Raw genomic sequence first — 12618 nt, 5'->3', positions numbered from 1 at the left:
GACTCCATCTCAAAAAAAAAAAAAAAAAAAAAAAAGAGGGATTACTTTAGGCTGAGGAAATCCAGGAAAGCATCTTGGAGGGAGTGGTTCTTAAGCGGCACCTTGAAAGACAAATAAAATTTAAATAAGCGAGTACTATATGTAAAGACCTAAATCTAGAGAAGGGCACATCATGTGAAATTCCAAGCAGACCAGTGGGGCTTTATAAAGGTCACAATTTGGGTGATAACACAGAACCTGAAACCCTCCTTGAAAAGAGCAGAGAGGGATTCCTGAGAGAAAGGTCCTTGGCAAAGGTGAACACAGGCAGGGACCAAAGAAAGTCCCTTTCTTCATTTTCCCTTGGATGAAAGGAACACTACTTAAATGTATAGGAAAAAAAAAGAAAATAATATAACTGCAAGTGGTTATTCTCTTCCATGGTAATGCCTACTGAGGCAGTTTTCTGGTGAATCTAGAGGAGGGGTCCACAAACTTTTTATTTAAAGGGCCATATAGGCTGGGCATGGTGGCTCATGCCTGTAATCCCAGCACTTTGGGAGGCTGAGGCGGGTGGATCGCTTGAGCCCAGGAGTTCAAGACCGACCTGGGCAACACAGTAAGACCCCATCCCTACAAAATATTTAAAAATTAGCTGAGCATGGGGGGGTGCACTTGTAGTCCCAGCTACTTGGGAGGATGAGGTGGGTAGATTGCTTGAGCCCAGGAGTTCGAGGCTGCAGTGAGCCGTGATCACTCCACTGCACTCCAGCCTGGGTGATAGAGTGAGACCTTGTCTCATTAATGAATAAATGAATGAATGAATGAATGAATGGACAGATAGTAAATATTTGTGGCTTTGTAGGTCATATACAGTATCTGTCACAACTACTCAACTCTTCCATCACAGGGTAATAGCAGTGATAGACAATATATAAACAAATAAACAATAAAACTTTATTTACAAAAATAGATGGCAGACCAGATTTGGTCCACATGCTGAAGTTTGCTGACTCCTGGCCTACCAATAAGAGAAGCAGTTACATGATTCAAATGCTTAATCACATCGGGCTTTGGTAGCCCAATGTGTTCATGGATGCAACAGAGATACACCTACCTCCAGTATCAGATTGGGCAAGTTCTTGGGTTGGGTTCCTTCTTTTCTGACCAGTGCTTAGATGTATACTGCCAATATTTGCCTCTCTAGTACTTCTTTTTAATTGCTGGTCACCCTAAAAACAAAACCCATCTCATTTGAAATCCTCCATTATTAGAAAGCTATTGATAGGACTATCGATAGGGCTCACAAGGCAGCGTTTATCTTGATACATTTTCTTTTTCAGGGTCTGGACTTCACCTTGGCTTTGCAAGATAAGAAATCCAATATAGGCCAGGTGCAGTGGCTCATATCTGTAATTCCAACACTTTGGGAGGCCAAGGCAGGCGGATCACCTGAGGTCAGGAGTTCAAGACCAGCCTGGCCAACATGGTGAAACCCCATCTCTACTAAAAATACAAAAATTATCCGGGCACGATGGTGGGTGCCTATAATCCCAGCTACTCGGGAGGCTGAGGCAGGAGAATCGCTTGAACCCAGGAAGTGGAGGTTGTAGTGAGCCGAGATCGTGCCACTGCACTCTAGCTTGGGTGACAGAGCAAGACTCTGTCAAAAACAAGAAAAAAGAAAAGAAAGAAAGAAAGAAGGAAGGAAGGAAGGAAGGAAGGAAGGAAGGAAGGAAGGAAGGAAGGAATTAATTCAATCTCGAGTTGTCTGAAATTGGGAAGACTATGAAAGCTCTACTTATCAGTAAAAGTCCCAGAGGAAGGCAAGTAGCATCAGTTTACATTCAGTAGCTGTTTTACAGAGATCACCCTGATGCTTTGTTACCTGCGAGGGAAGGGGGAGCCTCCATTCTTAGATGTTTTCCTGCCCTGAAAAAAAAAAAAGTGACAAATTGGCAATATGAATACTTACAGGAGGCATTAGCTATAAGCTTTGTGAAAAGAGAGATTATTTTTTAAATTAGAAATAATCTTTTATTTTTACAAAAACAGTATATATTCATTGTGAAAAATTCGAAAGCAAAAATAACTAAATAGAACATTGTGTTCCCATCACACAGAAATCACCACTGTTAACAGCTTAGTATATAGCTTTTCAGATATTCTAAGTATATGTAATACATATATGCATTTTCTTCCAAAAATGAAATACTGTACAAAATGTTTTACAACTGCCCTTTTCAGTTAATGACCTCCACCATTTCATCTTAATAAGTTTTCACATCATCTAATAACCATCCATATACAAATTTCCCTAATTTTCCCAAAAATGTCCCATTAAGCAAGTTTGTTTAAATCATGATCCAGTCTCAGACCACACGCTGCATCTTAAGTCTCTTTTCATTGAAAACAGTGTCTTCTTTCAGGACAAAAATTTTGTTTCATGCTGTATCCCCAATGCATTTAACAGTTCTTGGTACATAACAGTAACTCAATAAATATTTGTATAATTAATTAATAAAAAATTTAGGGGGTGGGGGATTCATGGTAGAGTTTATCTCATCAACCCATTACCCTTTAGCTCAATTTTATAGAAAATAAAAATAAAGACCAGAGACATAAAGTGACTTCCCAAGGTCACACAGCAAGTATATGTCAATTGTTTTCCATCCTTTTTTTTTTTTTTTTTTTTTTTTTTTTTTTTTTTTTTTTTTTTTGAGATGGAGTCTTGTTCTGTCGCCAGGCTGGAGTAGAGTGGTGTGATCTCAGCTCAACTGCACTCAGAGGTGCAACCTCTGCCTCCCGGGTTCAAGCAATTCTTCTGCCTCACTCTCCCAAGTAGCTGGGACTACAGTTGCACGCCACCATGCCCAGCTAATTTTTGTATTTTTAGTAGAGACAGGGTTTCACCATGTTGGCCAGGACGGTCTCAATCTCTTGACCTCGTGATCTGCCCACCTCGGCCTCCCAAAGTGCTGGGATTAAAGGCGTGAGCCACTGCGCCCAGCCCTTTTTTTGTTTGTTTGTTTGTTTGTTTTGAGACGGAGTCGCCCAGGCTGGAGTGCAGTGGCGTGATCTCGGCTCACTGCAAGCTCTGCCTCCTGGGTTCAGGCCATTCTCCTGCCTCAGTCTCCTGAGTAGCTGGGACTACAGGTGCCCGCCACCACGTCCAGCTAATTTTTTGTATTTTTAGTAGAGATGGGGTTTCACCACGTTAGCCAGGACTCGATCTCCTGACCTCATGATCCGTCCACCTCGACCTCCCAAAGTGCTGGGATTACAGGCGTGAGCCACCACGTCCAGCCCAACTTTTTATTCTATTAAGCCAGGAGTTGGCAAGCTTTTCTGTGAAGGTCAGAGAGTTAATAATTTAGAATTTACGAACCAAGAAGCAAGATCGAGGATACTATATAAGTATTTACATAATGAGAGAAAACAAAATTGTACAAATTTTTAATTAATGAAATTTAAAATGTAATAACAATTGACTATAAGGTTTCATAATACAGTTCTACTAATGAAAAGATTAGAATAGAAAAATAACATTTTGCTTCATTGGGGTTGAAAATTAGTGTTCCCTATCATCAAATTTGTTGTCACTTTTCATCTGAAAACACATTCTTAGCTCACAAGTCATAGATTGCCAATTCCTATACTACATCATGCAGCTTGTTTGTGGTTTGCTTTTCTTTTAAAGTTTAAGTGAAAATAACATTCCTCATAATTGACAGTTACATTTGGGTGCTGGCTTATTGGAGCTATATGATAGTAAAGCACCAATGAGGAAAACAATTCCTCAGTCACTCTTTATTTTATTTTATTTTATCTTATTTTATTTTATTTTATCGCCCAGGCTGGAGTGCAGTGGTGTGATCTCAGCTCACTGCAACCTCTGCCTCCCAGGTTCAAGCGATTCTCCTGCCTCAGCCTCCCAAGTAGCTGGGACTACAGGCACACACCTGGCTAATTTTTGTGTTTTTAGTGGAGATGGGGTTTCGCCTGTGGTCTCGAAACTGGTCTCCGAACTCCTGACCTCAGGTGATCCACCCACCTCGGCCTCCCAAAGTGCTGGGATTATAGGCATGAACCACCGCGCCTAGCCCACATTTTTAAAAAGTATGTATTGTGTTACTTCAGTTATTCTAGTAGCTAGCTGTTGAGCATGCCTGTCTTCTTTCATTTAGATGGACAGAAGGTAGGCTGCATTGTGACGGTCACTTTCATAATTAACCATGTGTTAATATTTAATAAGGCTGACCAATTTAAAAATCAGTGCAAGTGAGGATAGTAATTGGCCTATGTTGGGGCTTCCTTTTCTCAAATAAAAATATGCTCTTTAAAGATATATAGGTAAATATTCAAAGAGTTAAAAGAACAGAAAGTGGTTGCTTTTGGGGGCAACATGGAACGGGAAGGAAAGCAAATGATTCCTTTTTTAAAAAAGCAAATCTTGTAGAACTATTTGATTTTTTTAAAACTACAGTATGATACCTGTAATCCCAGCACTTTGGGAGGCTGAGGTGGGAGGATTGCTTGAGCCTAGGAGTTCAAGATCAACCTGGGCAACATGGCAAAAGCCTGTCTTTTTTTTTTTTTTTTTTTTTTTTGAGATGGAGTCTTGCTCTGTCACCCAGGCTGGAATGCAGTGACGTGATCTCAGCTCACTGCAACCTCCACCTCCTGAGTTCAAACAATTCTCCTGCCTCAGCCTCCTGAGTAGCTGGGATTACAGGTGCACACCGCCACACCTAGCTAATTTTTGTATTTTTAGCAGAGATGAGGTTTCGCCATGTTTGCCAGGCTGGTCTCGAGCTCCTGACCTCAGGGGATCCATCCACCTCGGCCTCCCAAAGTGCTGGGATTACAGGTGTGAGCCACTGCACCCAGCCGTGAAACCCTGTCTCTACACAACATTTAAAAATTAGCCAGCCGTGGTGGTGTGCACCTGTAGTCCCAGGTATTTGGGAGGCTGAGGTGAGAGGATTGCTTGAACCCAAAAGGTTGAGTCTACAGTGAGCTATGATTGCACGTGCCACTGTACTCCAACCTGGGTGACAGAGCGAGATGCTGTTTCAAAACAAACAAAAAACCTACAGTATGTACTTGTATAATTTTGATTAAAATAAGCAAAAGAAAACCAGAGGCACATTAAGACCCCTTCTGGAAAAGGTTTCCTTAATACTTTCCTCCACCTGCCTTCAAGCAGGGTTAAGTGTTCTCTTCTCTGCTCCCCAGAGCATCTTGTCCTCAACTCCCTTCAGAGCACTTAACAAGCTGTACTGTCATTGTGCTCCTTGCAAGGAAGGACTATGTATTATTCATTTCAGCTCCTATTTTTTACAACACTAAAAAAGGCATTCGTTAAATGAAGTGAAACTAGCTAAACCAAATACAACCAAAAATCACTCAATCTAGGCAAATTAACATCACAATGAGACACCAATCAAAAAGACAGACAAGAAAGTATTGGTAAGGATGTGGAGAAATAGAAATCCTCATACATTTACCAGTGAGGAGAGAAAACAGTGCAGCCACTTTGGAAAACAGTCCAGAAGTTCCTAAAAATTTAAACATACGGTTACTTTATAAAACCCAGCAATTCCATTCCTAGGTACATACCCAAGAGAACCCAAAACATACGTCCACACAAAAACTTGTATACGAATATTCACAGAATTATTCATAACAACCAAAAAGTGGAAACAACTCAAATGTTTATTAACTGATGAGTGGAAAAACAATATGGTATATCCATCAATGTAATATTATTTAGCTAGAAAAAGGAAGGGAGTACTGATAATGTTACAAAATGGATGAACCTTGAAAACATCATGTTAAGTGAAAGAACAGAGACACAAAACGCCACATATTGCATGAATCCATTCATATGAAATGTCCAGAAAAAGCAACTATATACAGACAGAAAGCAGACAAATGATTGCCTAGGGCTAAATATGAGAGAGGAGATTAACTGCAAACAGCTTCTGGGAATTCATGGGGGATAGGGGAAATGTTCTAAAACTGTATTTTGGTGATGGTTGCATAACTCCATAAATTTATTTTTATTTATTTGTTTAGTTTTGAGACAGGGTCTTGATCTGTCACCCAGACTGGAGTGCAGTGGCACAATCACAGCTCACTGCAGCCTTGACCTCCCTGACTCAAGTGATCCTCCCACCTCAGCCTCCAAGTAGCTGGGACTACAGGTGTGCGCTACCACTTCTGGCTAAATTTATTTTTTAAATTGTACACTTAAAATCAGTGGATTTGATGGTATATAAAGAACAAGGCTGGGAAAAAAATTCCTCAATCTATTACATTATTCAGTTTCTTTACAAATTAACCGTTTTTCCTCAAATAGACTACTTCTATTAAGAACCGTGGTGAGGCTGGTGGTAGTGGTTCACACCTGTAATCCCAGCACTTTGGGAGGCCGAGGCGGGTAGATCACCTGAGGTCAGGAGTTCGAGACCAGCCTAGCCAACATCTTGAAACCCCGTCTCTACTAAAAATACAAAAATTAGCCGGGCGTGGTGGTGGCATGCCTGTAATTTCAGCTACTCAGGAGGTGGAGACAGGAGAACTGATTGAACCCGGGAGGCAGAGGTTGCAGTGAGCCGAGATCGTGCCACTGCACTCCAGACTCTGTCTCAAAAAAAAAAAAAAAATCGTGGTGAGGCCGGGCGCGGTGGCTCACGCCTGTAATCCCAACACTTTGAGAGGCCCAGGTGGGCTGATTACTTGAGGTCAGGAGTTCAAGACTAGCCTGGTGAATATGGTGAAACCCCATCTCTACTAAAAAATACAAAAACTAGCCGGGTCTTGTGGCCAGCTACTCAGGAGGCTGAGGCGGGAGAATTGCTTGAACCCAGGAGGCGGAGGTTGCAGTGAGCTGAGATCGCGCCATTGCACTCCAGCCTGGGCCACAGAACAAGACTCTGTCTCAAAAAAAAAAAAAAAAGAAAAAAAGAACCGTGGTGAATTAAGTTTCTGAGCCATTTCTGTCGGTTGGGACTTGGGGCTGTGCTGCATAGACATCACAGCCAGCATCTCAGTTTGTGAAATTGTAGGATGTCTTGAGGTGTAAAACATGTTTCCAGTTGAGTGACGCCAGTGTGTAGTCTAGATAGTCCCTAGCCTCTCTGCCAGTTTAAGTGTGAGAGTGCCTAAGGCCTCTACACCAAGCAAGAAACTAGTCAGTTAACAAACTCAGGTCTTGAAACTGCCCAGCCCAGTTCACAACCAGGTGAATTGTTCTATTACAGCATATCTATGAAAATGATCGATCAAATTACTGATTTGATTTTTCTCCTTTTTTTGGAGGGTGGGCAACTGGGTAAGTTCTTATTGGGCAAGGATGTTTGGGCAAGGATGTCCGACCAGATCAGCCAAGAGATACAAAGTCCATCCCGTCGACCTGTCCCCTGGGGTACTACAGGGGAAAGCTCATCTCTCCAAGGCCAGTGGGGAGGCACAATGGGATTTAACAGCACCTCTCCTGGCTAGGGGAAAGGCTGGAACAAAGTCCTTCCTTTGTTGCATTGCGGGAAGGGCCAAACCTGCCACAATGTCAGGGTGAGGTGTCTGTTCCCGGGGCCTCCTGGTAACCGGTAAGCTCATGCGACTGCTCCGGAACTTCAGTCGCTTTCGCCGCTGCAGCCCCACCGTCCGGCCCGCGCACGACGAAACGAGCAGGCGGTGGAGGGAGGAAAGCAGCCCAAGCCGGCTCGGCACTTTGCCGCTCACTCCTGGCAGCCGTCCGGGAATCCCCAGGCGGTCCCCCACGACCCTGCGCGTGACCCCCCTGTCACGTGGCCGCCGTCCCTTTCGGGACACGCCATTGCTTCTGGCGCCCCCTGGTGACCAGAAGAGAATAGAGCTGGCGCCGCGAGCGCGAGCCTGCCGGTCAGCTGGACCCTTCGCGAGCCGGCGGCGCTGTCTCGGCCTCCGCGGCGGAAATGGCCCCGTCGGTGGCACCGGGGCGCGCTCCGCGACACCTAGGGAGCTGACCCAAGCCCGAACTGTAGTGGGTGGAAGCGGCTTCCACCCTTTCCTCCCTTCCCCCGAAATGGAAAAGAACCCCTGCGAAGACAGAATGGCCAGATAATTATCTTGAACCTGGATTCCAGCTCCCTTGTGCAAAAACAGAAGAATAAGGCAGGGTTTTGGAGTTTACGTTTGTTTGTTTGATTAAGAGGGTTTTGCTGATGTTCCTGAAAACATGTATTTGTAGCCCCGAGATTGTGAACTAATTATTACTTCTGAGTCTCATTGTCCTCTTCTATAAAATAGGGACAATAATGGTGAAGTATTTGTGAGGATTCACAGGTGTTTGTGAGGATCAAATGAAATAATCCACCTGAAGGTTTTAGCAGACAGGTTAAAGCTACTTGTTTAGCTTTAAACTAGCTAGTTTAGCAACTAACTCAGGTCTCAAACACCTTCGAGAAATGAAAGGATTTTGACACTATAAAATAAACACGTGCCTAAGGTGCACTGTCCATTAAAAAATGTATGTATATGGAAATTAAAACTGTCTATCCCCAAACTCGGTCTGGACACTGAGAATCAAAAACCCCACGTTAGCATCTACATAAAAGGACTTTGCTAGTCCACTGTCTTCATTCGCATTACTTTTCCAGAACGTTCTCTGCAGGCAAATGGTTTCTGCATTACAGGATCTTCCGCAAAGACCCATCAACTTGTCAATGGACAGCACCAACAGTTTGCACTCTAAAATTTTTTGAATGCCTCTCATTAAAATCCTCCTCTTGCTGTTAACACCAATCCTAGAATGTTGGTATCTCGTGGTTCTTACCCAATCCCAGTCAAATCCCGACATTGAAAGACTCACCGCCTTAAGCCCATTTTTCATTTCTCAGTAAATTCTGATCTTTCTTTTCCTGTCTGAAGCACTGCTAAAGCTTCACGAAGTGGTGTTCTCACATAGTGAGGGAAGCAATAAATGCAGCTTCATCATATCATTAGGTGCATTGGTGATATATGGGGAGCCAGCATTTGATTTGTATTTTTTTAGAGATGGGGTCTTGCTCTATTGCTCAGGTTGGTCTCCAACTACTGGCCTCAAGCGATCCTCCCACTAATTCAATTAATGGTGTTGGAATAATTAGCTAAGCATTTGCACGGCTGTCACCCAGGCTGGATTGCAGTGGCATGATCTTGGCTAACTGCAACCTCCGCCTCCCAGGTTCAAGCAATTCTCCTGCCTCAGCCTCCCAAGTACTTGGGATTACAGACACATGCCACCACACCTGGCTACGTTTTGTATTTTTAGTGGAGACGAGGTCTCACCATGTTGTCCAGGCTGGGCTTGAACTCGTGACCTCAAGTGATCCACCTGCCTCGGCCTCCCAAAGTGCTGGGATTACAGGCGCGAGCCACCAAGCTGGGCCTCACACTTGTTTCATTCCCAGTGAACTACTTCACATACTGAGCAAAAGGTCACTGCACTGTAATGGTGAGGTTAGCCTATGATATGGTTGGGGCCTGGATGATTTCATGGTGATATCTTCCTCTTTGCCCCAGCCACCAGGCCCACCACCCTCCAGTTAAGCTTAAGTTTTCTCCATTCATTCAAATCTTCTAACAGGTGCACTCAAAAGAGTGGTATCATTTTCTTCTCCTAAGTCGTTCACTTTTATGTTATTGTCCCTCATTGTTTTATTTTCAGCTGTGTTTCCATCAATTCTCTTGCTTTTTCTAGGAAAAGAGTCATATTTATTACAATTTATGATGGGTATTTGTCAGCCAGTAACAACACAGTGTTTATTATAGTTTTTTATTAGTATGTTTTTATATTTGCTCTGGCTTTACCCCCTTACTCCTCTTTTTTGACAAATAATCTTTAATTTTGCTCTCAATATTATCACATTTGTCATTAGAAAAAGAACAAAAACAATTTTATAAATACTTTGTATGTAAAACTCCCTTTTTAGAGAGTACAATCCCAGTAAAGTAAATTATACATGTATCTACATTCACAGGGTTAGAAAAAAGATTTAAAAGAAATATGCCAGGCTAGGCATGGTGGCTCACACCTGTAATCTCAGCACTTTGGGAGGCTGAGGTGGGAGGATCTCTTGAGTCCAGGAGTTTAAGATTAGCTTGGGCAACATGGCAAAACCCCATCTCTACTAAAACTGCAAAAATTAACCAGGTGTGGTGGCACATGCCTGTAGCCCCAGCTACTTGGGAGGCTGAGTTGGGAGGATGGCTTGAGCCCAGGAGGCAGAGGTTGCAGTGAGCTGAGACGGTGCCACTACACTCCAGCCTGGGTGAGAGAGCCAGACTCTGTCTTCAAAAAATAACAAAGAAATAAAAAGAAATAAAAGAAACATGCCAAATATTCAGTGTTTACCTATGATTTATTTTTTTACTATATACTTTTATGATTATTTAAATATTAACGATATTTTGCATACTTTTGTGACATTCTAAATATTCAACTTTTATAACAAACCTAAAACTACTTAATAAACAAAATAGTTTTACAAACATTCTGGCAAACAGAGAAGGAAAACGTTTACATGTCTTTTATTTTCTTTTTTTTTTTTTTTAGAGATAGTCTCATTCTGTTGCCCAGGTTCAGACGTCACAATTCACTGCAACCACGAACTCCTGGCCTCATGTAATTCTCCTGCCTGGGCCTCCCAAAGTGTTGAGATTACAAGCATGAGCCACCGCACTTGGCCAAGATTCTTTTTTTTTTTTTTTTTTTTTTTTTTTTTTTTGAGACATTGGTCCCATTCTGTTGCCCAGACCAAAGTGCAGTGGCATGATCTTGGCTCACTGTAGCCTTGACCTCCTGGGCTCAATCTATTCTCCTGCTTCAGCCCCTACAAGTAGCTGAGACCACAGGCATGCATCGCCATGCTGGGCTAATTTTTTTTTTTTTTTTTTTTTTTTTTTTTTTTTTTTTTTTGAGACGGAGTCTCACTTTATCGCCCAGGTTGGAGTGCAGTGGCATGATCTCAGCTCACTGCAAGCTCCACCTCCCGGGTTCACACCATTCTCCTGCCTCAGCCTCCTGAGTAGCTAGGACTATAGGCACCCGCCACCATGCCTGGCTAATTTTTTTTGTATTTTTAGTAGAGACGAGGTTTCACCGCGTTAGCCAGGATGGTCTCGATCTCCTGACCTAGCGATCCGCCTGCCTCGGCCTCTCAAAGTGCTGGGATTACAGGCGTGAGCCACCGTGCCCGGCCCATGCCGGGCTAATTTTTAAGTTTTTTTGTAGAGATGGTGTCTCACTGTATTTCACAGGCTGGCCTTGAACTCCTGGGCTCAAGCAATCCTCCTGCCTCAGCCTCCCAAAGTGCTGGGATTATAGGCATGAGCCACCATAACCAGCCCCAAGATTCTATCTTAAGTTATATTTTCCTGAGCCAAAATTAGATCTTGGTCCACCCAGGATATTTAAAACCAACCTCTGGCCAGGCGCAGTGACTCACGCCTGTAATTCCAGCACTTTGGGAGACCGAGGCAGGCGTATCACGAGGTCAGGAAATAGAGACCATCCTGGCTAACACGGTGAAACCCCAACCCTATTAAAAATACAAAAGATTAGCCATGCGTGGTGGCGGGCGCCAGTAGTCCCAACTACTGGGGAGGCTGAGGCAGGAGAATGACGTGAACCCGGGAGGCAGAGCTTGCAGTGAGCCAAGATCGTGCCACTGCACTCCAGCCTGGGCGACACAGCAAGACGATCTCAAAAAACAAAGAAACAAACAACAAAAAAAACCTCTACCATGTTCCCACTAGTAAAATTTAAGTTCCTTTACTTACAGTTTTTCAAACAGCTTTGCCCTGTGCTTGATGAATAGGAAATTGGTCAAATATTCATATCTGCTTATTTCTCCTGCCCCAAAAACTAATCTTCCATTATGATTCAGTTTTTCTAAGCAATGTCAGTATTTTCCTTAAAATATGTGATGGAAAGCTCACAGGCTTTGGAGCTGCCCAACTTACCATTCACTTACTGACTGTATGACCTTAGTCCTGTTACTATCTTTTGCTGAGACTCATTGATCTTCTCTTAAATGGGATTAAGAATTCTTACTATATTATTGACCTGTTCAATACATAGTGATTGAAAATCATATTTATTGTTATCTTTTTTTTTTTTAAATTGAGACGGGGTCTTAGGCTGTCACCCAGGCTGGAGTGCAGTGGTGCGATCTCAGCTCACTGCAACCTCTGCCTCCCAGGTTCAATTTATTCTCCTGCCTCAGCCTCCCAAGTAGCTAGGATTACAGGCGTACATTACCATGCCCTACTAATTTTTTTTTTTTAATAGAGACAGGATTTCACCATGTTGGCCAGACTGGTCTCAAACTCCTGACCTCAAGTGATCTGTGTGCCTTGGCCTCCCAAATTGATGGGATTACAGGCCTGAGCCAGCCCGGTCCTATTCTCTCTCTTGTTTGTTCCTTAATAGAAGGAAAATAGCACAAAGTACCCAAAACCCTCATATTTTTCAAGACAGTTATTTTCTTTTAAATTTTTCACGTAATTTTTACAACACTATGTGATTGAGACTATTATTTCCATTTGAAGAAGTTGCTAGTCCCACTATATGGATCTGATGACATCTAGAATACTCTGTATAGTACTGCT

The 12618-nt window shown here is 42.9% G+C and overlaps 1 long non-coding RNA gene across 1 annotated transcript; it reads right to left on the bottom strand.

Moving 5' to 3' along the window:
* Positions 1-29: 29 nt before the first annotated feature.
* Positions 30-2014, bottom strand: LOC126946141 (uncharacterized). The gene is made up of 3 exons (XR_007722589.1): positions 1868-2014; positions 1097-1211; positions 30-101 (listed from the first exon to the last, which is right to left on the bottom strand). It is a non-coding gene; the product is annotated as an uncharacterized LOC126946141 (long non-coding RNA).
* Positions 2015-12618: the final 10604 nt, after the last annotated feature.

Source organism: Macaca thibetana, chromosome X (assembly GCF_024542745.1).
Source record: "Macaca thibetana thibetana isolate TM-01 chromosome X, ASM2454274v1, whole genome shotgun sequence".
NCBI lineage: Eukaryota > Metazoa > Chordata > Mammalia > Primates > Cercopithecidae > Macaca > Macaca thibetana.
Note: the sequence above shows the minus strand (reverse complement) of the source record. Positions and strands in the feature narration are given on the sequence as shown.